Source organism: Mercenaria mercenaria, chromosome 9, assembly GCF_021730395.1.
Source record: "Mercenaria mercenaria strain notata chromosome 9, MADL_Memer_1, whole genome shotgun sequence".
NCBI lineage: Eukaryota > Metazoa > Mollusca > Bivalvia > Venerida > Veneridae > Mercenaria > Mercenaria mercenaria.
The window spans coordinates 84,984,722-85,009,603 of record NC_069369.1 but is presented as its reverse complement, the minus strand read 5'-3'; the positions used below and the strand labels follow the sequence as shown (position 1 = coordinate 85,009,603).

The window sequence follows — 24,882 nt, the reverse complement described above, 5'->3', positions numbered from 1 at the left end:
TAATTCGCAATCTTTGTGTAATTCGGTCATATAATTTTTGTAACATTTTTCTTAAACGGCGAAACACGTAGAATTTGTTAATTGCGATAGTTATGCATACCCGGCGCAATCGCTTTTTCATCTGTCAGTATTTGAATTCGACCTCTGATGTCCACTTGTTCTTCTGAAAATATGCCAAAGTGCTACTACACGTCTAGGCGACATACGTCATTCGGACGCGGAAGAAAATAACGTCTAAACTAAGTGAATACTGTTTTTTATAACGTATGTTATGCCGTCATATGCTTGCATAGATAATAGTACAGTTGTTAAGTTATGTAGGGTTTTTGGCGAACACCGACTAAAAGTTATAAACTAATGAAGAAGACACCACAACAAAAATGTTCGCTCATTTGTGTCTTGGTCTTCATGTTGTACAAACGATTCGAAAATATGGCCCAGAATTGCCAAAGACGACGGAGTTCGAGAATGAATACTAAACGTTAACATAAACCTATAACGCTTTAAATAAAGACCAACTACTCATGGCGCACACCTTATATAAGATGTTGTTTCCAGTATTCTAAAAAAAAACCTAACTTATTATTACTAAGTTATTGTTAATCAAAATTGATATAAGAAACTTACAAATAAATTAATGTAAATTTAATTGAAAGCACGACGCCGTGTACGTCATTGAAATATGATCACCGTGCGCCGGGTTCTTGTAAGTGACTGTTTTAGAGGAGGTATAACTTCTGGCTGTATGATCACAATCACGTAAAATTTGCAGCGAAATTAGTAAAAAGATTGTGAATCATGACTGTGTATTTCTTTCTTTTGCTTCAATAAAGTTATAAAAGCTAGGGAGAAAGTCTACGTTATTTTTGAATAGCCCCGTAATTCGGCAATTTGGTGGCCTAATTGACGTCATAATACTCCCTTACCAGTCCTTGACCTTGTTCTTTGTATAAATGACAATCCAATCGTGTCATGTTAGAAAATGTCATATAATGACGTATTAAGTTGTTTTGTGTAATCAAAATACGAGAAGGATCCGAATTTTATATCTTAATTACTATACATCTTTGCGACTAATAGAGCATATGGCATATTACATTTCATATAAGAAATCCAACAGTAAAACATTTTCACAGTTCGATTTAATACAACTCCTCGTGTAATATTTAAAATTCAGGTGCAGATGACCTTTGGTTCAACTACTGTAATTCAAAGGCATCAAGTTTAAAATAAATAGAACTTTAGAAGATAATTTGTTCTCCAATGTTTAATCTTATGTAAATCAATGTTAGTTTCCATCTTAAAAGGACGACAGTATTGATATATATATATATATGGTGAAAATGTAGGACAGTTTCATTCTCAAAATTAGTCTTGGTTTTAAAGGTTACCTTTAACAATATTTTTGAATTTACTTGAAATTTTTGTTAATATTTGCATAATTGGCCGAGCAAAAAATGTTTCCAGACATTAAATACTCTGTACAATACTTACATCTTCTAATTTAAAATAATACCATTCACGTAGTACTGAACTAACAAATAATCAAGCTCTTTACAAAACATATCACCTCTAGCATCTGCAATTAAAATCAAAATACTCCTAACAACAATGTGTTTTTTTCTCTCAGTAGTTCTACGGAGCTTGTATTTTTATTGTAAACTATATATTATTATATATTCTAACACGATCCGCAGCAGTTGCTATATAAACATATAGCGAAATCGCCTATACATGAATCTACGATAAAATATAGCTGTTCCATTCCACCCTACGATTGTAATTCTATTCTGCTTCCGTTATATGATAACGCCGACTAAATACTCGACTTTTTCAGTGCTAAGCAGTAGTAATAAAAAGTACATCAAATTTTCTGAACAAACAATTTCTAACTGATGAATTTATTTATTTATATTTTTACCGTAAGAAAATGTTCCAGCCCGGTAAGTTTCAACTTCAACATCAGTGCATCTATATCTGGTCGTTTACGTAGTTACAATTTCTGCGCTGTGAGCACCACAAATGTCAACTAGATTCTACTTTGACATTACTAAAATAAAATTAAAATTCATGTTCCAATCTTCCAGACTCAAGTGTTTACCTGTTTATATGCCGCAATGTTCTGGCGTGTATGTTTCAGTGCCATCATGTAGGTGACGTGTACTATTTTTAGAAACTGCATATATAAACTTTGAATAAAGTATTTACATCTGATTTCTATATCTGACCTTAGATATTATTGAAAATAGCATTTTCACAGCAGTAACTGCTTAATACTTTACTGAATATCGGAAAATTCCGTTTTATGCAACGCTTTCCATTCGTGGGAGGTTTTTATAATAGTATATGGTCAGCCGAATGACATATCGAGCTAAAATGTAGTGCTGTAAAATGCGCAGAATTTGCGTGGTTAGAATCGAAATAATAAATATGTCCCTACATTTTATCAGTGCGTAGCACGAGTGATTTAATATTCGCATAAGAACGACTTTATATTATTTCTTAATTATATTATACCAGATTTATATAGCGCCATTTTCATGATAAACACATTCAAGGGCGCTTTACACATAGCAAACGCAGTCACACAGGGCCCGAAATTCATCCTCTGCTAGTACAGACACAGAGCGATGTGACCAGAGGAACAGAGTGATATAAAGCCCCTAGATAGAGAGAAATCCTTTTTAGATTCAGGCCTGTCCGGCTAACTTAGCCTAGCTCTTTGCGAATAGACAGTCTGGTTGTTTAACGTGTCCAGTGTATAGCACCGATACATGCGAAGCCGTCTTTCCTGGGAAGAACTAGTTAGGTGGGAGACACTGAAGAGCATCTCAGAAATTTCCAGTGTAGAGTACTACTACCAATGTTTACAGAATATGTTATCCCATTTGTAATATCTCAAACAACAAGCAAATTCGATGAATTGGTATCCCCCGCCGAAAGGTCTGTGATGAGGAACGGCAAAAAATATATCCAGCAAAAAGTTAAGAGGGTGAGGGTGAGGGTATAAAACTTTACATGTTGATTATAAATATTGATGGAAAATTAAAAATGGGGAAAAAATGAGCGGGGGATGCATGATCGGGGTGATGAGCATGACTGGGTGAAGGAGTGAGGTGAGAGAATGGTACTTTGCATGTTGATAAATATTCATGGAAGGTTTAAAAAAAAAAGAAACAAAAAAGGAATGAAACAGAAATTTCGTGGGAGTGGGGGGGGGGGGGGGGGGGGGGGGGGGGGGTGTGACCAAGGCAAGGTGGCAACTTCACATGTTTATAATAAATGTTCATGGAAAAGAATTAAAGAAGTTTAATGAAATTCTTCCAATTGTGTTACGTACAAATCTGTGGATTTTTGAACAATTAAAGGGGGCAATTACTGTATGGAAAATGGACCAATAATAAAAGAAAATGACGGGCATCATCAAAGTATGTTGGTTCATATTTATTTCAAGTTTCAAGAAATTCTACAAACTTGTTACTGAGAAATGGCTGCATACGTGTATTTTTCATTAAATCAAGGGCAATAACTCTAAGGGAAATTGACCAATCCAAAAAAAAAACAAACTTGACGGGCATCATTGCAGTATGTTGGCTCATGTTTACTTCAAGTTTGATGAAATTCTACCTGCAAGTTACTGAGAAATGGCTGCGGACGGAAATTTTTGTGCATTTTTCATAAAATCAAGCGCAATAACTCTAAGGGAAATCAAAAAAAAAAACTTGAAGGGCATCATCGAAGTATCTTGGTTCTTGACTATTTCAAGTCTGATGAAATTTATCTGCTAGTTACTGAGAAATGGCTGCGGACGGACACTTTTCATTAAATCAAGGGCAATAACTCCAAGGGAAATTGACCAATCCAAAAACAAAATTGACGGGCATCATCGCAGTATGTTGGTTCATGTTTATTTTAAGTTTCATGAAATTCTACCAGGTAGTTACTGAGAAATGGCTGCGGACGGACGGACTGACGGAATGACGGGCGGACAACGCCATTTCAATACCCGCCTCCCGATTTCATCGGCGGTGGATAAAAGTAGAGATCTCAATATATGATATACAGACTTAATTGCACTATCTTGGAATAATAGGCCATTAAATAACACCAGATTATAACTAGACAAAAACTCAAACACCTAAGTGATAATCGCTAAATAGTTTAACATGCATGCTAATCATTGTTTATAATCATGATGATGTTGTTATTAATCTCTGTTACCAAGGAATATTTGAAGTTAAAATGCATATTATTATAACAAGAGGCATAGAGGCCTTATCGTATACGACATATAATGGTATGTTTCCTTTATTAACGTACCTACAAATAACCATTATGTTCCCACTATCTATTATGAAGAGATATAACAATACATTCTATTGTTTAATTAAAGATACTTAATGCGAAAAAATACAACTACAACTATCATTAGCAAATATTATCATTATTAACAATGTTTGCGAACGTGTACGAGAATTGAGTACAGTTCTTTTTTTTTCGATATTGTAATAGCTTATGGTTCCTTGAAACGATAATCTGTTTGAAAATTTCTCTCAGACTATACAGATATATTAGCTCAACTAGTGTACAGTGTGGCGTTAACTGGTTGTCACCAAGCTAATTCAATAACATGCTAATAAACGATGAGGCAAAACACAACCAAGCAATTCTATTCGATTAAGTAAAACGAATTGCAAAACACCCTTCACGCCCTCGCTATGCTTCTGAACGTAAATCCTATCACGAAACGTGCTATGACGTAATATCTGTTCATTTCTCTATAATGCCGAACGAATTCAAATAGTTGTGAAAGGGAAAAATCGATCACGATGAAACAAAAACAGCTGGATTGAACGTTTAACTGCAACATGGCGCACTATATCGTGTGGCTGAAATGAAAGTTTTTACGAATTGTTGTAATTCAGAAATTCGGCTCGACGACCTATGCGATACCCACTGAGCAATCTATAAACGTAGTTGTCATCATTGTAAAAATTCAGAAATGCTTAGAGTTCAAGGCTCAAAGCAGACAGTTTAATGATTCACGGAGAAAACAATTTATACCTTTTTTGAACAACAGTTACTGTTCCACCAACGGAGATTGCAGATGTATGCAACATATGATGTAGCCAAGACTGATGAATACGTAAACACCAGGTAAATATGGATTCAATACAGCAAGGTCTATTGCATCTGTTGATGTCTACATGAATTTATCTTCTAGTGCTATCTAGTGCGTAAATAGGAGCCGGAGCTACGGCTCCTATTCGTCTGTGCGTTAGATCAGTTTTCTCTTTTTCTCTTCCTTCGGTACTTCAGAAGATCATTTTCTCACAACCATCAAAAAGCTTCACAGATTGAATTGTTACCATACATTCAAAAGAATATAATGAGCATGGATAAAGCCCTAACAGGAAACTTCACTCTCCACGAACACAGTTTCCTTATATATATATATATATATATATATATATATATATATATATATATATATATATATATATATATGATAAACTTGTACCCTACAGGACAGTAGGCATCTAGTTGCACAAATACACAACAAACCGAAACGAACAAATAATGGAACACAGCTGGAAGCAGTCTTTTGGAAGGTCAGAAACACACTGGGAGCACCTAATTTTACTGTTAGAAACAAAAAACATAGATTTGTAAATCTATTTGCAATTAGAACAAGCGAATACCACAGGTCGAACAAACATGTTGCAAGCCAGGTTTGATTGGGCCTGTTCATGGACTGTAGAGGAATTTAAGCTACCGCCCTAGCCAACTTAGCTGTAGTTTTAAGTGTGCAATAAATCGTTGCAGCTGTTCCAAACGGCCAGAAAATATAACAATACTGAGTGCACCAACAGGGAGAGTTACGGCTGCCACACAAAGCACTAAAATCTATATAAAGATCTTTTCGAAGCTTAGATTTCAACTAAGCAAACTAATAACAAGCTCTTGAACACAGACCACTTTATCTCTACCAAATGTTCGTCTATATTAACAAATGGTCAGTTTTACCACTAAGCAAGTATATGTTCCATGCTATCAAGGTAAGATATACAACACAGAGCCCTAGAAATTCAGCACATTCAACTAACCAAAGCAACTCAGCTTGAAATAGCGAATTTGGCAAATGTGAATATAGGTACTTCTTTTGATTTCATAATGTCTACAAATTCATTGTTTCAATAAAAGAGTACTCCATCTTCGTAAAATTTGACCTTGAAAATATACCGGCAATTTGCTTCTGTTCAAAATCTTCTTGTGCAGATTTTTTGTTAGATTTTGAAAATTACGACTACGTTGTATACCTCTTATATTCTAAGGCATCGTTTTTACGTGTGGTGGTTCATTGAGCACTGCTCAAAGCACTTTGGCTTGGCAAGCTCAGAAAGCAGTATTTAAGTTAAACAAATATCTTTATAAATTTACTTATATATCTCCAAAGAATAAGCTAGAGTTATTTGACAAATTAGTCGCGCCTATTTTGAATTATTGCAGTGAAGTATGTGGCTTTTCAAAAGATCTATCCATTGAAAGAGTGCATTTACAATTTTGTAAGAAATTACTAGGAGTTAAGAAAACTACACAGAATGATTTTATATATGGTGAACTGGGTAGAATTAGTTTTAAATGTATACATTTTTATAACATTATTAAATACTGGACAAAAATTGTGTGTACAAGTGAAAATAAATATGTAACTCTTGTGTACAAAATGTTAAAAGATGACTTAGAAAATGCTCCAAATAAGGTAAATTGGTGTTCACTGCTTAAAAATTTGTTATGTTCTATAGGTTTTTATGATGCCTGGTTACAACAAAGTGTAGGTAATACTAACCTATTCTTAAGCATGGTTAAGCAAAGAATAAATGATCAATTTATACAAAACTGGCACGATAGATTAGAAAATTCTTCACGTGCACTTTTTTTATCGAAACATAGCCTCATCTAGATTTCAACCATACTTGGAATATCTTTCTGTTAACAAATTTTGTCAGTCACTCGTTCAGTTGAGGGTTTCTTCTCATAGGCTACAGATAGAGGCAGGCCGTTGGGCTAGACCATTAAGTATTCCTGTAAATGAACGTCGATGTCATATTTGCAATATATTAGAAGATGAATTTCATTTTGTTCTTGAATGTAGATTGTATAATGATTTGAGGAAACAATATATCCCATTAAAATTCTGTAGAAGACCAAATATGTATAAATTTATAGATTTGTTAAATAATGAAAATCAGTCAGTCGTGAAAAAAAATTTGGAGCATATGTATACCATGCTTTTACTTTAAGAAATGTAAATATGTATCAGTAACAATATTTCATTTTCCCGTAAATATTCCAGCCAAAAGAAATACTGTTGACATTTAAATATGTATGTATATTTCGCAGTAGTTATTTCTTGAAACAGATTTACGATTATCCAGTCTGTTGTTCCTTTTGTTTCGTTTCGTTAAGGATCAGCTCAAGTCCGGAATATATCTTAGTCTATAAGACTGGAATATTTTTCAGTTCATTATTAGTAGATACTATGTATGAATATATATGTTATGCTAATCTATTATTAGTGTGTAACTTCTCCAAATGTAAAAATGTAGACACATATACACAAATGTTTTATATATGTACATGCTGATTTCGCTGTTAATGCTAATCTATTATTAGTGTGTAACCTTCTCCAAATGTAAAAATGTAGACACATATACACAAATGTTTTATATATGTACATGCTGATTTCACTGTTCGTCATATACTGTGCATGTTTATGTCCTCATGGGCTTCTAGCCTACTGGAATTGAAATAAACTTACTACTTCTAAATAATATAAGTCAATTTTATCAAAGCAACAATTAAATTGAAATTCTTTTGAGTATTAATTATCATTTATAATATTAAGAAAATTTCTATTTAATCAAATTAATTCACCTATACTTGAAGATTTAAAATGCAAAAATGACATTTAAGATGACGATTTCTGTATTTTTTTGTGAAAAAAAAATCCAAGACGCTCTCTTGGCTTCCAAAAATCTTTTGGATTTGATTACTAGTATATAATAATCAAAAGACAACAAGATTCGTATAAAAGCCATAAACGTTTTGCTTCCTAGCCAAAAACTTTTCATATAAATAATGCAACCCAAATCAAGTTTTAGTGCGTGCTGCTTCTAGCCTGTACCTTCAAGCTAGTAATCGAGACTTTAGCCTCAGGTCATATCATCAATATCTGCAATACAATAATGAACGTTACATTTATTCGTGGATTCAAACGCAATAAGAACTGTTTGGCCTCAGGCTATAGAATAATCGTAACAGTAAATATGTTCCGATACCTTGCCACGGACTTAGATGTAGACAATCTTAATACTTATCGTTTTAACCGTCACATTGAAGAATAAAGGCATCTACTGCCATCGACTGTCTTCCTTTAATTAAACTTCTTTCAAACGTTATTGGTTTATTCTTTACTCTTATTTGAAAAACTGTTTAACAGATTGAGTAAATAGTTCATTACATGTTACAGCTTCTGTCTTACTTAATGAAAAGATTAAATCTTCGTACTCATTCAGCGAATAGTTTTTGAAACCAACTGGAAATTCTGGAAAGCTAATTGAATTATGCCGGTGTGACTCTAAGCGGCACATAACACTCATTCATATATTCGTACGCTATTTATCCCGGCAGTAAGAATTCCTTCATTACAGGCGATTGTTTAATAATAGTAGTAAGTATATTTCGATACATTGTCGCGGGCTTATGTTCTTCAGTATCTCAAATGTAGACAATCCTTCATAATTATGGCTTGTCATTATCTGAGTAATGAAGAATAAACGCATTTAGAGCCTTTGGCAACATTTTGTTTCTTAAAATGCTATATTGTGAATACCTGGACTATTTTTAGATTGCAGTCGCATGCAAAATGTTTCATATAAATGGAAAATACCACAGAATCTAAGAGATCACAAGTACTGAACAGCTATGTAAATAATCCATTACTCAAAAATTGTGACAACATCTGTTCCTCTAAAAACAATAAGGAATTGACGTAATCATTAAAAGCATATTTTTTAACTCATCTGTACATTAAAACTTAACCTGATGCACAATGATAAACCAGAATTCCCAGTACTCAAACACAGATGTACTATTTTGATATAATTAAACACTGTCAGTCGATTTACGGTTAAACATACATATTAAAACTTTTCATAAAACTAAAACGTTTACCTGAAACCACCCGATCCCTCAGGAATAATATAAAACGAACCCCACATTGACAACTATCTGCTAACATATCCAACAAATTATAAACCCTCAAAACATGTTATCTCAGCATCTGCACTTGCACTTAATGTTTGATGAATGCAAAATTATTTAAATAAAACGGTAGTATAACAGTATTCCCACGGAGCCAGTTTTCCTTTCACATAATCAAAACTATTATAGTATTTGCTATGTTTTTGTTTGATCAAAGTCACGCTTTCACAAATTAGATCATATGGCGTGTTTTCCAGCTTGTGATGGTGGAGGAAGAACTTAGGTGCCCATCCTGGCATTGCTTCAGGCATATGCAGGCACCTGGGTAGATGCACTAGCCTCCCGTCTGACAGCTGGGTGACTTTCACACACGAACTGTTCTACAGCTCAAGCACGGTTTCGAACCAACAGTGATGAGGGGCAAGTGTCAAAAACCTTAACCACTTGGCAATGGTGACCCCCCAATACTATAACAATCAACATTTAATGATATCATCCAGATAGTGTGAAAAGCTAAAGTCAGTTCCTGGCAACTAAATATTTCTAAAAATGCCACATACAACATAGAAAGAGAAGCTTGTATTTTTTAAATGGTGAATATTACCTGTCTCATAACCGGTTATCTTGGTGAAGAAGATGATAAACGTTTAGTAAATCAGTTGGAAATTATAACTTGTTATTCTGAACTGAAATCGAACATATAAACGTGATATTTATACATTATGTATCAAAGTAGTAAAACTAAAAAATATAGCAAGTATATTTTATTTATTACTACTGCTTCGACTTAATTGGCCTTCATCAGGATGATTTATAACGAAGGCAAGTAAAGGTCGAAATTAGATTAGCTCGGAGTTTCAATTTTTCCCTATGATGCTTAGAAAAAGTAAAACAATTATGTGACGGTATCACGGAACACTAAAGTACAAGACACTTTTTGTATCCTCAAAATGAATGACAAGTCTGACACTGCACGAAGTAGAACCATGGTAAGTATTCACTCAGTGGGACATGTTTTGCACAGGTATTCAGTATGTAGGGCAAATTTTGCACAGGTATACATCTTCTCTGTTACTTGCACAACGCTATTGAGGTTTATATCATTCTTGCCCTTCCGCGTCAGTTACGATTATTTGTGCTTGTTTTACGTTTTGTTACAAACTATAACAATTGCCACTGAAATGTGTACACTTTTTCAAGTTATATTTTTTGCTGCCCTTTTTAGCTTTTTGTGACTTTTTCCTGCTAAATGTTTGTTTTACTATACTACCGCCTTTCCTTTAAATAGAACTATTACAAAATGATGATAAGTGTATTTGTGCAAAAATACATTTTTTACAAGAAACTTACAGAACCATTGTTTAACACTGATAGCAGAACTTCTATTGAACATGTCATTTACTTGTTGCTTGTTACTTGTTGATAACAAGGATCGACTGTTCAAGCGTTTTGTATTTTGTGTGTGGCAGTATTATAGTCCCTACCTCAATCAAGCAAAACCTTTCTTCTTTGAAGTAAAGAACAGAAATTAATGGCTTTTCGAAAAGAGAGATAATTTCTAACCAATAAACCTGGTAATAACTTACGTAATGAAAACACTTGCTTTGAATTTTCGAAATAATTCAATAGCGATTACAATAATGATTAAATCTATATTAAATAGATTCTTTGAAAGAAAGGAAAGTTACCAGGCCAAATGATAGCATACTCTGTTTGTCTATTACATGTGCAACACCATTCACGCATCGACTTATTGTGTTTTTCCCGGTACAAATATTTTTTCCTAGATAAAAAGCTGACATGTCGTGCTAAAGCCTAGGTATTATCAAATTGTAAGAAAGTGCTGAAAATTTACTCCCCATTGGCAAACAATAGTGCCAGACTGTCACAAAATACGCCCGTCATCAAACTTGGCCTAATTAAAGGATCATAATCCAAGAGTGCCTGGGGCGATTTGGCTGGTTATCGGACTTGGTCGAGATATTTTGCCCACAAACATTGTCAGCAAGTTTGGTGAAGATCCGATGAAAACTGTTCGACTTAGAGAGCGGACAAGGCTAAATTCGCAGTTTTTCGATTAATTCAAGGGCCATAATTCAAGAAAGCATTGGGCGATTTGGGTGGTTATCGAACTTGGTCGAGATATTATGCCCATAAACAATGTCAGCAAGTTTGGTGAAGAGCGGATGAAAACTGTTCGATTTAGAGAGCGGACAAGGCTAAATTCGCAGTTTTTCGAGTAATTAAAGGGCCACAATCCAAGAGTGTCTGGGGCGAATTTGGTGGTTATCGAACTTGGACGAGATATTATACCCACAAACACTGTCAGCAAGTTTGGTGAAAATCGGGTGAAAACTGTTCGACTTAGAGAGCGGACATGCTTTGGAAGCCGACCGCCCGCCCGCCACGGGTGTTCAGATAATACTGCACGTTCTTTCAGAGACGGACGTATAAAAAGAGAAGTCCGTCTGACTGTCAAAAGCATACGTATGCATTGAGAGGTTAGATAAAAACAAGGCAGTCTGAAAGACAGCTAAATCCCCCGCCACTGTTATGGATAGTGAAAGGGTAAACTTTTGACCTTTAGCTGTGACCTTGACCTTGAACTGATATGGCTGACTCATAAATTCTGCACAACGTCTTGACGATGTGATCATTTGACCCAAGTTTGATGAAAATCCTTCAAGGGGTTTAGGAGATACAGAGCTAAAACCTTTGACCTTTCGTTGTGACCTTGACCTTGAGTTGACATAGCTGACTCATGAGCTCTTGATGAGGTGATCATTTGACCAAAGTTTTATGAAAATCCTTCAAGGGGTTTAGGAGATACAGGGTGGACACAAAATGGAAGGCTCAAACCTTTGACCCTCAGCTGTGACCTTGACCTTGAGCCGGCATGACTGATTCATGGGTTCTGCACATCCTCTTGATGAGGTGATCATTTGACCCAAGTTTGATGAAAACCCTTCAAGGGGTTTTGGAGATATAGAGCGGACACGAAATGGAAGGCTCAAACCTTTGCCCTTAAGTTGTGACCTTGACCTTGAGCCGACATGGATGACTCATACGTTCTGCACATCGTCTTGATGAGTTTATCATTTAACCCAAGTTTCATAATTATCCTTCAAGAGGTTTAAGAGATACAGAGCGGACACGAAATGGTAGGCTCAAACCTTTGACCTTGAGTTGTGACCTTGACCTTTAGCCGACATGGCTGACTCATGGGTTCTGCATATCGTCTTGATGAGGTGATCATATGATTCAAGATTCATGATTATCCTTCAAGGGGTTTAGGAGATACAGAGCGGACACGAAATGGAAGGCTCAAACCTTTGAACTTCAGTTGTGATCTTGACCTTGAACCGACATGACTGACTCATGGGTTCTGCACATCGTCTTGATGAGGTGATCATTTGACCCAAGTTTCATGAAAATCCTTCAAGGGGTTTAGGAGATACAGAGCGGACACAAAATGTTACGGAAGGACGGAAGGACAGAAGGACGGACGGAGACCATTCCTATAACCCCCACCACTTGTGGCGGGGGATTAATCAAGTGTCCTAAGGATATATTTAGTCGGTAACGCTTGTGTCCAAAAAATTTTGTTTTGGTTTCGAATGTTTAACACAATGTGACAGTAACTTAAAATATCTTAAATCTCATGGAAATAAAACTAATTTTTCGAAATGATTAAATGCTAAATATAGTTACAAATATTATGTATCACTTCCTATTTGAAAATTGCTTTCGACACGCAATAAAAAAACTAGATTGTTGAAAATCATGTGAATATACTATCTATATTAGATACAAAGTACACGCACTTTTATTTTATAACGTTTATACGCTAGTTAGTCCTTCCTGATAATATGAATATAACGCAATAGGCAATCTAGAACTTACACATCACATTGTTAGTCTTATAGGCAATTTGCATATAATTTGTCAAATACATTTGTTATGCAGTCATTTCAAATACGATTTCTGTTATTGCCAAACTAAAGAAAGATATTAACGATATGTACATGTACGGCTTTAAACTTTAAATAATTCACACAGTTTAGTTAAAATTATTTCACACAGGTAGATTTCTTTTGCTTCTGGCATACAAAATGCCATCCTACAATAGTCCTCAGAATATGGAAGTTTAACGTGCTATCCCGTCGTTGAAGATAAACAAAAAGACATTTGTAATTCGTTTTTTATTTAAATCTTATCCTAAGAATCTGAGAATTTTTACGGTTCAATACCATTAAATGTGTCATTTTACAAATATGAAATATTTCATAATTACAGCGGAGACAGATGGAAAACTCAAAGAAGTTTAGATATAATTGAAGTATCTTGAAACAATGGGAACATTAATGGGAACATTTGTGAAAACATGATGTTAAACAACACAACTCTAAAGGTATCAAAGTGAAAGTTTATAAACATTATATTACTTATGTTTATGATAGGTTTTTTATTTAAGATAATAGTAAAGCAGTCTTGTTAACAATGTGCTGTTCATGCACAGAAATTTCCCTCTTTAAACGGTAATTTAAACGAGCAATACAGGTAATCCATTCATATTTGTACATATAACTATACATGTGGGATAGTTTTTAAAGTCATTGATAACTAAACGTTTTAAGTGATTCAGGCAGATGAAAATAGTATTTTCTACATCAGGGCTGTGCTCAATTTTACATTACGCACAAAAGAGAGAGATAAAAGGAGGGAATGTCTCCTATAAAAATGGTGGGGGAGGGGGTTCGGAGTTCCCCTCCCGAGATATAGTTTTCGGATAAAACAACCAAAATGTAGATTCCTGAGCGTGTGAAAGGGGCATCAAATGACGCTTCCTGTGTGATTTTTTGTTGTTTTATTATGCTAATGTTTGTCGAGGGATAGTCCACCGAGATCTTTTAAAGCACGAAAATGTTGAATTCTGTAAAACAAATTATAAAGGTGAGGGTGGAACGAGGGTCCTCAACCTAGATATTGTTTTTAAAACATCCCACATAAACATAAATGGTGAAATCGGTGCGTGTTTTAGGGGTCTTTGATAAATATTTCCTGCAAAAAAAGATTGTTTCTCTTTATAGGTGAGGGGTTTCGAGAGTCCACCACAGATATCTTTGAAACACAACGTAAAAGAATGGTAAATGTGGGCGTGGGCTTACTCGAATAATTTTCCAAAAACTAAACTCTCCGTTGTTAGATTTAGATTTTTATTTTGATGTATGCATGCGGGTGATATTTTGGGGTCCTTTTAAAGGTATTATACAACCCATCTTATGTGACCTTTTCTCGTGAATCTCTTGAATTTTAATCTCAAACAATGGGTTTTGTGAAACCTGTCCCAGGGTCATGCGAACGACTCGGCCGAAGTTTGGTAGTGACTACCAAAATGCGTTGCTACCATTTTGAGGTGCAACAGAGCTAGACAGTACATATATCAACGTGCATCAAATAAGTGTTGCATATATGCTTGCTAATAATGCTAAATCTACATAGCGTGACTTAGTTTCATAATTAATAGGTGCTAGTTAGAACTGGTGTTCAAATTTTGAAGTGTGTGATTTGCAATTTGGGGCTACCAATGAATTCTAACAGACTAACTGATTTCATCTAAAATCAATCATCTTTAAAACACAATATGAAAATATGGGAATATAATAGAACTAGAGAAAAAAACTGACGCCTAATAAGCAGTAAGAATCATTTGCAATGCCACGTAAATACCATAAGTATAATATTTCTCATAAACGACATACAGAATTGTGCTTCACAAAAATAACGCAGAAATAACACACAACTGGGAAACTGTTCCAATGATGAGAATTGCAATTTGTTCGCTTGGAACAGACGTTGCTGGAAGCGTGAACAGAAGTAAAACAACAACAAAGATTACATAATCAGGCGGAGTATTTCAGATATGAACCTTCCCCAAGGTCTTTTTACAAATGAACTCCACTTCCGAGATCATTCTCCCTTTTAGTTTTTAGGTTGCCATTAAACACGTTCGTTACTTTTAAACAGAAAAGACGCGTGATACTATTTGTTCATTTACCGATGCCAGAAGTTGAGGAAGCGAAATGAAACGAACTGTATATTTCCAGGAGAAACGCCGGTTGTTGAACTATGATGTGTTGATGTTACTGTACAAGAATAATAAAAGTGTGGTAATAGGTAATGAATCAATTTAAGCGCATGGGGTAGTTTACCTAGTGCACTGTGAAGCAGAAAATTTGAAAGATATCACTTACAAATTGTATCAACAGAAACACATTTGCAAATTAGTTTTGACGACATAGTGTAACGTTTCAATATTTTTTTTGAGAGAGAGAGAAAATAGGGGCGGATTTTCACTAGTCCGTATAGTGGATTATACCTTTGTTTTGCAACTGTGAAAAGTTTAGTGGTAAACTACATTTTTTGAAATTTTCCATTGTGAAATAATACATGAGGGTGGTCGAGATGTGTCAAATTAGTCTACTGAAATGTTAAGCTCATGAACCTATCATTTTTATTGGCCCAAATTCCTGAAAACAAGTACAAGGATATATTTCCTATAGGTACATTGATAATCTAAGAACGTAGTTAACTTCTGAAACATCATAACACCACTAAACGTAAATTTTTCCGGCAAAAGTTAAACATCCGCTAAACGTGATAAAAACTTCGGCTAAACGTCATAAAGGACCGACTGCTAACCTCTTACAATTACGCTACCCGTGCTAAAAATAAATCTGCTAAACGTAATAAAAGTTTCCGTTACATTTCATAACCTAAGAAAACTGATTTAAACATAAACATTTTGCTAAAACTGCTCTTAAATTGTTCTTTATAATGAAGTTGCACACGGATAACATATAGCCGAGAAACTATTCAAAATATTAGAGTTGCAGTTAATCACTATGGTGCAGACATTGCTGGAAGCGTGTAAAGAACTACAATAACGATTAAGTAGACAGACAGAGCGTTTCACACAGTCAACTCCACTCACGAGATAGTTCGCCTTTTATTTGTTAGGTTGCAATAAACACGTTTTATCTGTTGTTTTTTTTAAACAGACAAGACACGTGCTACCATTCTTTCATTTATCAAATTTGAATGTTAATTTGCGAAGAAGCAGCAAAATGAAATGAATTTCTGATTTTTCAGAGGAAACTCTTATTACTCTGAATTATACTGGTGGTAGCGTATACTAGGATAATGGAAAGGAGCGTTAACGGAAGTGACAAACCTTTTTGCATATTTGCATTTGTGTATTTATGTGTGCTCACTATATATATGTGCAATAACATAAGTTAAGTTTTAAAATGAATGGAAGTATACCTCATGCATTGTAAAACAGAAAATCTGAACATCACTATGTACGGCATACCTTGCATTTGTATGACACGACTTAAGGTTTGTCATTAAAAGGTTTTCCATAAAATGAGTGTTAAAACGGACTATTGTGTGAATTCATCTGAATGCACAAAAATATGTATGGAACATAAAAGAATAGTTGTCAAGAGCGTTACTATATAGTACAGAGATATATGGGCCTTTTTCCAAAAATGCCTTGTAATAAGAAAAATACATAAAACAATAACGTAAAACTCGATACGTAAAATCCTATTTTTTTCTATGTCAAATTGTTGCAAAGACAGATTAATCATCTAACGTTTCTTACATGATACAGTGCTATGCTGATATTATATAGAAGGAGTTTTTTGAATGATTCACGTTGATGTTTTGCCTATAGAATGGTCTGGTAAACCTAACTAGAAAAAAGCATTGCCGATAGAATTTCCGTATGCATTCAGAACATGCTGATTTAACTTGTAAAAATATACATCCACCGTATATCCCGGATAGTTATAAAACCTTAAAAACCGCAATATATTAAACCTTAATCATTAATGATGATAATTAAGGCAAAATGTGACATGCTTGATTTTAACCATAATTCTCTATTTCAACGCAAACACCATAGTACCAAAACATGTACCAAAACTAAGCTACGAAACTGAAAGCATTAGAGGTATTAAGAATGTTGACATTTTAGATGATAGACGTGAAAAATGATAGACGTGAAGCATGGAGCGCATCCGAGATAAACAAAAGTGCCCCATTGTTTAACGCCTGCGACGCGATATCTTAGAAATAATACTGTTGTTGTGATAGAGATAATAAAATGTCTGTAAGTTGAGTCTTAGGAGGTATAGAACGCAAACAAGCAAACAAAACAATAGCAGATTGTCTGTTCTTGAGAGGTTTGGAAAGTGCAACACCTCTAACGCCTCCAAACCCCGGCTTTGTCAATACACTGAATGAACTCTATGATAACAAAGGACAAGAAAATAAAACAACACTGAATCCCAGTATGGAGATACTTCCTAAGACTGACACAAGACATTTAAGTATGTCGTTGTTATGGATATATAGTGTTTTCGAAATGAAACAATCCTCCTCTTGTGGCACAGATCCCAACTAAGCCTTGGTTTGATTGAGTTTGTTCGTGATAAGAAAACCTTACAGTTGAAATCAATCCAAAACTTTATTATATAAAACATAGAATCGAATGTTTTATCTGCATAACAAGTACTTTTTGTGAAGATGATGTATTGAAAATCCGGAAGGGCGCGCATAGTTCGATGATGAAGATGAAATGTATGTCTTTCTCTTTATCAAAGTAAATTAGTCATGCAAGATATGCTATTTATATTTATTGGAACACTTTAATATTTGATTTTCTGTAAGATATCAAGCACATTGCATTCTTTTTTTACAAATTACCCGTCAGATACATTAACGAGACTGTTTATTTAAAGTATTTTACACGAATACTTGAATACTTGCATGAATACTTGTAAAGAAAAACTATACGCATGAGTAACAGCCAATAACATTAACGAGGGGATAAAAACACAGATATTAAATGAATGCTATAAATAGGTTTTCATATCCGGAAATAAATTTGTGAAAATATCATATATTATAATATATGATTAGCTGAAAAGTGAAACTCACTGAAGCGGTTGCTGTTAAATTGGTTAAAGTTAACGTGCAGATACTGCATTTATAAATGCTGTAATGGCTAGTAATATAATATATATAGGACCAAATATCCTGAACATACTTTGGTATGAAAAAACATGCATGTGTCTGACCAATAAACCGTCTTTCAGATGATTTGCTGGCACGTGTTTGTAAAAACATAACATATTTAAACTTGCTAAAATGGAATTTTGCAGAATTTTGCAGAATTGACCTTTAGTTAAAACTTACTGACCTATTTGTTATGTTTTCCAAAATATCCCGTTTCAAATCTGTTTCCAAAGAAAGTCACTGAAACGTTCTATGAATGATAAACAAAAAATGATATTCTAATTGGTCTAGCCCTTAATATGTATCAATATCAGCTTGGTCGAACATGTTGATATGTATTTCACATACAACTAACTATATGCTGATACATATCATTTCTAATATTCCATTAAAACAACAACATACAAATGGTACATGAACATGTACTTACTTATCCAGACCACACAAATCAGTTGCTGATTTAAGATGACGGGAACAATGACACGTGCTTGTCAATTCCGTAAGCTCACTTAAAGACTTGATCTGCAAGTAGAATATGAAACGCTTTATTAATTGCGTATATGTATGGACTTTTATGAGAGGGTTTTACAATTTTAGAAGTGCCAAGGACAAGGCATTTCAACATTCTTGATAAACACACTAGCCTGTGATGGCATGAATACAGTAACAACAAAACAATATTTTGAAATTGAAATTTTAAGAATCCCGCCTCCATTTTAAACCAGGGAGGCATAGAATTATTATCAACAAATGAGAATGGCTAATAATAGAAATCTTAATAAGACAAAATATTAATGGAGGACAGGAACAGCTTAATTGCGCAAGGTACGTAATTGTTAACTTGACACTCTTAAATGTTCCTAACGACTTGCCGAACAATGAAAAGGAAATTTAAAGTTCCTTGTAACTCAGTGCGAGTATAATCAAAGGCTGAAATGACCTTTTTACTGGAGTAGTAGAAACAATTACTGTCAAGGAAACAACAAAGATACACTGAATTGTGACATAGGTTATGCAAAGTGCCAGCGAAAAAACAATTTGATGTATGTTCATTTTTGCCAAATTCAGATGTTGGTACCGTTTTAATAAAATGTTCCAGAAAGTAACAGTTTTATTGATTTTTCTCTTTTGTTTGAGTTATTTTCTTTTTTGGGGACAAATTGCTTTCAGCCGTATATCGCGTTTTAAATCTAAAATGCAGATTATACCATCATAAAGACATATTTTCAGAGTTTCTATATCGCATGTCCGTACGGCAAAAACAGTCAGTCGTATATCCATGCAACAAGGGCAAGAAGAAAATATATTTTCAGAAGATAGTTTGTCCAATATTCGAGGTAAACATATGCTTATATACAATACATGTATCATGTCACACTGCAATTTTACAAAGGCTGCAAATTGCAAAATATGGGTCAAGCATGGCTGAAATATTGTGACTTTAGCAAATGACAGCCAATTGTCAACTAATTGTATTAATTACAAACAAATTATCAATGTTATTTGAGCCACAGTACTGGAATCCTGAGTTTGTTTAGGATGCACTTTAAACTTGTATAAAGGTGTTTTCACAAACATTTGAGTGGGCAAATTTCTTTAAACTTTCAGACTAATTCCAATGCCTGAATAATGATAATAAGATTCTTTCACTGGTTGTAGGTGCAGATAGGAATATCCGGCCTCGAGGGTAACTGTTTAGGCGGTAACGAGGCTCCTTGCCGAGTTACCGCCTAAACAGTTACCCGAGAGCCGGATATTTCCATCTGCACCTATATTTCTTGCATACCGATTTCAAGAAATAATAATAAAAATAAAATCAATTGAACGGCTTTCTTTTTAGAACTATTTCTTATAGCAGTGTATTTAAAAAGAGCGCGGGAAATCAACGTCCGTAAACAGGAAAGACGTCATGACGTTTCAAAGCAAACAACAATGTTTAGTTCCGGTTTTGTTTTATCAGTTACAGCGTAACGTTATGAATTTTTGATAAAATAACGTGATTTGAATCGAGAAATATGCTATCAGGAACCAATAGGAACTGTCAAGGTATTGAATTTTTATTCCGTTTTTTAAATAGAATATAAATTACTACACAAATCTGCTACATATATGTAGTTCGTTATACGTCATTTACAGCACGAGAGTCATCTTACACCCCGGGGTGTAAGACGGATTTTTCCAGCACCGGTAAAGATACCGGAAATCCCCGTCTGGTATGCAAGAAATAATTATGTTTGTCTAAAGATAAATTTCAGAAGTTGTACAATCTTATAACCTGTCTAGACAAGTGTTGCAACAAATAAAATTTAAGGAAGAATTTATGATAATTATAAATAACTGAGTGTTTCGTTGCTGCAAGCGCGCGAGTAAAGGAACACATGTGACGTTGTACTGTGGAATTACCCTTTGCATAGTTTTATAGTTTTGAAAACAACCTTTATTCATATATTTCTTTCTGTATATGTTATGTGTTTCCATTAATTTTCAAGAATGTATATTTTCAAACAGACACTTGCAAACACACATCTATTTTCAATCTTAATTTGCGTATAAGCGTGTCAGATTAATTGCACATCTCCAGGCAAAAAGCAAGTGATGTTGAACCACGCCGTAATGCTGCTGCAATATAAAGATGGGAATGTGTGATAATGAATGAGGTAGGTAAGTGCATGTAGTAGAACGGAGATTTATTCCATTTATGATATACATTTTAATTTATTGTTTATTCTAACACGACCTAATTACTTTTCATATAAAACATTTTAAGGAGACTGAAGTTGTGAGTTATTATGCAACACATGTATAGTTTGAACGTCACAATTATGACGTCATGGTTTGAAACGTCATAGAGAGCGCTGGAAAAAAAATACACTGAATAGGAACATAATTTGGTGGATATCTTCAAGATGCAGACAATAATCTTTGATAACATTTTTATTTAATGATAAATCACTGTTTACGACAGATCTATATTTTTTGTTTTAAATTCTAACACCACCCGACTGATATTCCTATTAAACAAAGAAGACTGAAATTACGTGTTATTATGTAACAAAATCACGTCACAATTACAACGTCAAAGCGTCAAACATCTTGGAACTGGAAAAGAAAACCATACAAAACAGGAAAATATTTGGTGGATGTCCGCATTGATGTCGATAATATTCCTTGCTATCGTGTTAAAATCATACATCTAAAACAGTTGTTTCTCCTGAATAAAATCACTGTCGTGCAGATGCATATTGTAACTGCACTCGGAAGAACATATTTTGTCGGCCGTATGTGTATAAAGGTTATTATGGTAATTACAGTAGCGGTGTCTATGGTAATTCATCACGGATACTTTTAACGTTCATTGGGTTTAGGGTATCTAATATAAAAAAAGCCGTTTATTTCCAGTTTATGAAAAGTGTTAAAGGGACTAACCGACATGTTTTAGGCGAAAAATATTTTCTCTCAAAAATCCATGAAAAGTGAGTACTGTAAACACGACTAGTACAAACTCACTGACATATGATTTTTGCAAGATATTCTTATGAATAATCAAAAATATTGTGCAGAAGGTAGTAAACCTTTGCAACGCTTTTGAATCAATGCAGACAATTTATACTGTTCTTGCATTTTTACCAACATCTAACTTTAATTTTCACCATCTTTATCATTGTGTCATATATAATATATTCTTTGCCAAACTTGGTGGAAATGAACATGTTGAAAACATTTCACCAAAACTGTGTGCGAGTAGCTTTAATATTTCTAAACACGGTAAAACAGAAATAAACTTTCCTAACAAAGCGAATTTATAAAATAATTTATAAGGTATCTCTAGTTCGTTGAGGGAGGGACATAAAAATAAAGCAAAATAAGCAGTTTTTGATTACTATAACATTAATTACTTGTGACGTAATGTTCCAAAAGCAACAGGTGTTACACAAGTTAAAAATTATACCACCTCTAGCGATACCTTGTCATCATGATACATTCACAAACAATGAACATGCAGTTTATACATTTGTAATTCATCCATGCACATTTCGTCCTTGTCTGTGAACTAGAATAACACATCCTTTGTGTTCAGCTTGTCTGTCATTGGCCTAAATACATTTAAGCATGCTTATATATTTGATTCATTTTATAAAATGTAGCTGTAAATAAGTACTATGTTCTTGCTCAAGGGTCGTAACAGAATGAATTCATGATACATGCAATAGGTCTTGGTTATACGTATTGTAGTAAGTATTTTGTAAAAAAAAAAAAAAAAAAAAAAAACCTGCATAGTTGTCAATTTTAAATATTTGTTGGAATTTATGATGTTTGATTTATATGTCATCATTGAAATGACTTTCTGTTTTAATGTTTGAAACTCTGCGAAAATCTGTTTTTTATTTTCAAAAGTAATAATTGCATTCTCAATGACAAGTGAGTAGATTAACCGCAGTACAATGAGAGCATGTTTTACCTTTTATTGATTTACTATCATGGTACATTAAAAATGTTTCTACCGTTCGTAGATTTACCAAAATACATTGATGGGATGCCTCCACTGATGAAAAGTCAAGGTTGATGACTCGGAATCACTTGCCTCTCACCAATGCGGGCTCAGTACTGGGTTGTAGAGTTCGTTATGCGAGGAAACCATACAACTGGCCTAGTTAAAAGTTGCTACATGACCTACATTGTGTCGTTGTGGCTATAAGCCCGACAAAATATATAAATGAATACTCAAGGCAATAAAGACAAGTTAATTACTCGTATAATGAACCCCACAATGATGATGTATCTATGCGTCGGTTATAAATGTGTAGGACAACAGAATAATTTAATAAATGATATATAATTAATTTTCTAAATGTAATAAACTTTACGCATTAAACCAGAAGTTAAAAATATAACGAATCATTAATTGCTTTAAGAGCGTCAGATAATGGATTTAAATGTATGACTGTTTAAGTTGATCATGTGAAATTAAACTGAGATTGAAACTGAATAGCACGGCGTATAGACCTGTTTGACCAAGATATTAGTAAATTATATACAGATATGTCCAAAGCACTGCTGTCGTAATGAGCGACATTTATACCGCTAGACACTGAGAGCAATATAATGTATCCTCATTTTCCGAAGGAATAGTGATTCATAGACGACAGCTTGTGGTGGGGTAAAAGACATAAATTTCAATCAAATGTTTCTTCCGCAAGAAGTTTCATCAGTTTAATAATGTAAAGAAATTCTTCCTAAACTGGTTTTGACTTTGATCTGATTATTCTGCGCGCCATAGGTAAACCTTCCTTATCTTAAATGCAGACATTTGGAAACACATTGAAAACATTTGTCTTTCCTTTTCTACTCTGAAAATCTAAAATCTCATAATCACGTTACTTTTATCACAGGGACTTCCGTGGCCGAGTGGTTAAGACTACTGACATTAAATCACTTCCCACTCGTCGCGAACGGTTTTCATTTTCAACACCCCACATGGAAAAGTTTTGCAGACAAAAGGGGAAGTAGTTTTTATTGGGGACGGATAAATATGCCCATTTTGGGGTAGCAGACCACAACTGACTGCCATTTTCACTAGGAACTACATAACCCCCTATTTTTCTTTTCATTTTTTCGTTAATTTGTGATAGAACTTTCATGAAAAATAGGTGTGGGAAAAAAGTGATTTTTCTCTAAAGATACTAAAGACGATATGAAGTTGTCGTTTTTTATATGAAACAAAGAAGGATTTGAATTACTGACCTTTTACCTATACGTTCGGAAAAGTCTAATTCCCAATAACCGGAAGTGATTTTTTGTGACATCGTAATCTGTTTTCGCGATGTAAAACAAAACACTGAAAGTTTTTTAAATTTTTAATAAATTTAGGCTTTCATTGTAACTTTTACATAATATAAATAGAAAATTTTTAAACAAAGGACGTACTTTACACCGTGAAATATTACTGTTTCAAAAATAATGTATTATGTCCCTGCTGTTTTGCATATAAATTTTTATTTTTTCCAATCACTTATTGTTCTTTATCTTAGCAAAAAAATTCAGTCAGATGTCTTAACAAATTATACAGCTGTGCAAGGCTACCAAGTTTAAATTCACTCCTATGACGTGCCGGGTTTTGTGATACTTGTTCGTTTTTGTGAATCAGAGAGGGCTTCATGTTTCAAACCTTGTCCTTGACTGTAACTCTGAGAACTTACAACTCACACCATTGACTCACCAAAATGTTATTCCATTTACATAAGATAATTATAATTTTAATATTTGCATTATGAATTTCATTAGTCCAACAAAATTTGGGCGCGATCCTGGGAAATATTGACATGTTTTCTTCTCTTTTTTCATATGGGCAAAATCGCCTTTCGTGTCCAGCAAAAGAACAAAAATAGTTGAGCAATTTCCGGTGAATTTTCATCGCTGCCGACGCTTGCCCTGCTACTGGTTAAAATAAATGCCGATTATTTCACATATTGGTCATAAATTCAAAGAAAACTTACATGTACCCTTTATAGAAAAAAAAAGGCCCTGCTG

At 34.1% G+C, this 24,882-nt stretch overlaps 1 protein-coding gene across 1 annotated transcript in view; it reads right to left on the bottom strand.

Annotated features, from left to right (window-relative positions):
• Positions 1-24,882, bottom strand: part of LOC123547620 (histamine H2 receptor-like) — a 315,142-nt gene that overhangs the window by 104,802 nt on the left and 185,458 nt on the right. Inside the window, exon 3 of the mRNA XM_053551930.1 lies at positions 18,785-18,876. The gene's annotated coding sequence lies outside the window, so the exon portion shown is untranslated. The remainder of the gene's footprint in view (positions 1-18,784; positions 18,877-24,882) is intronic.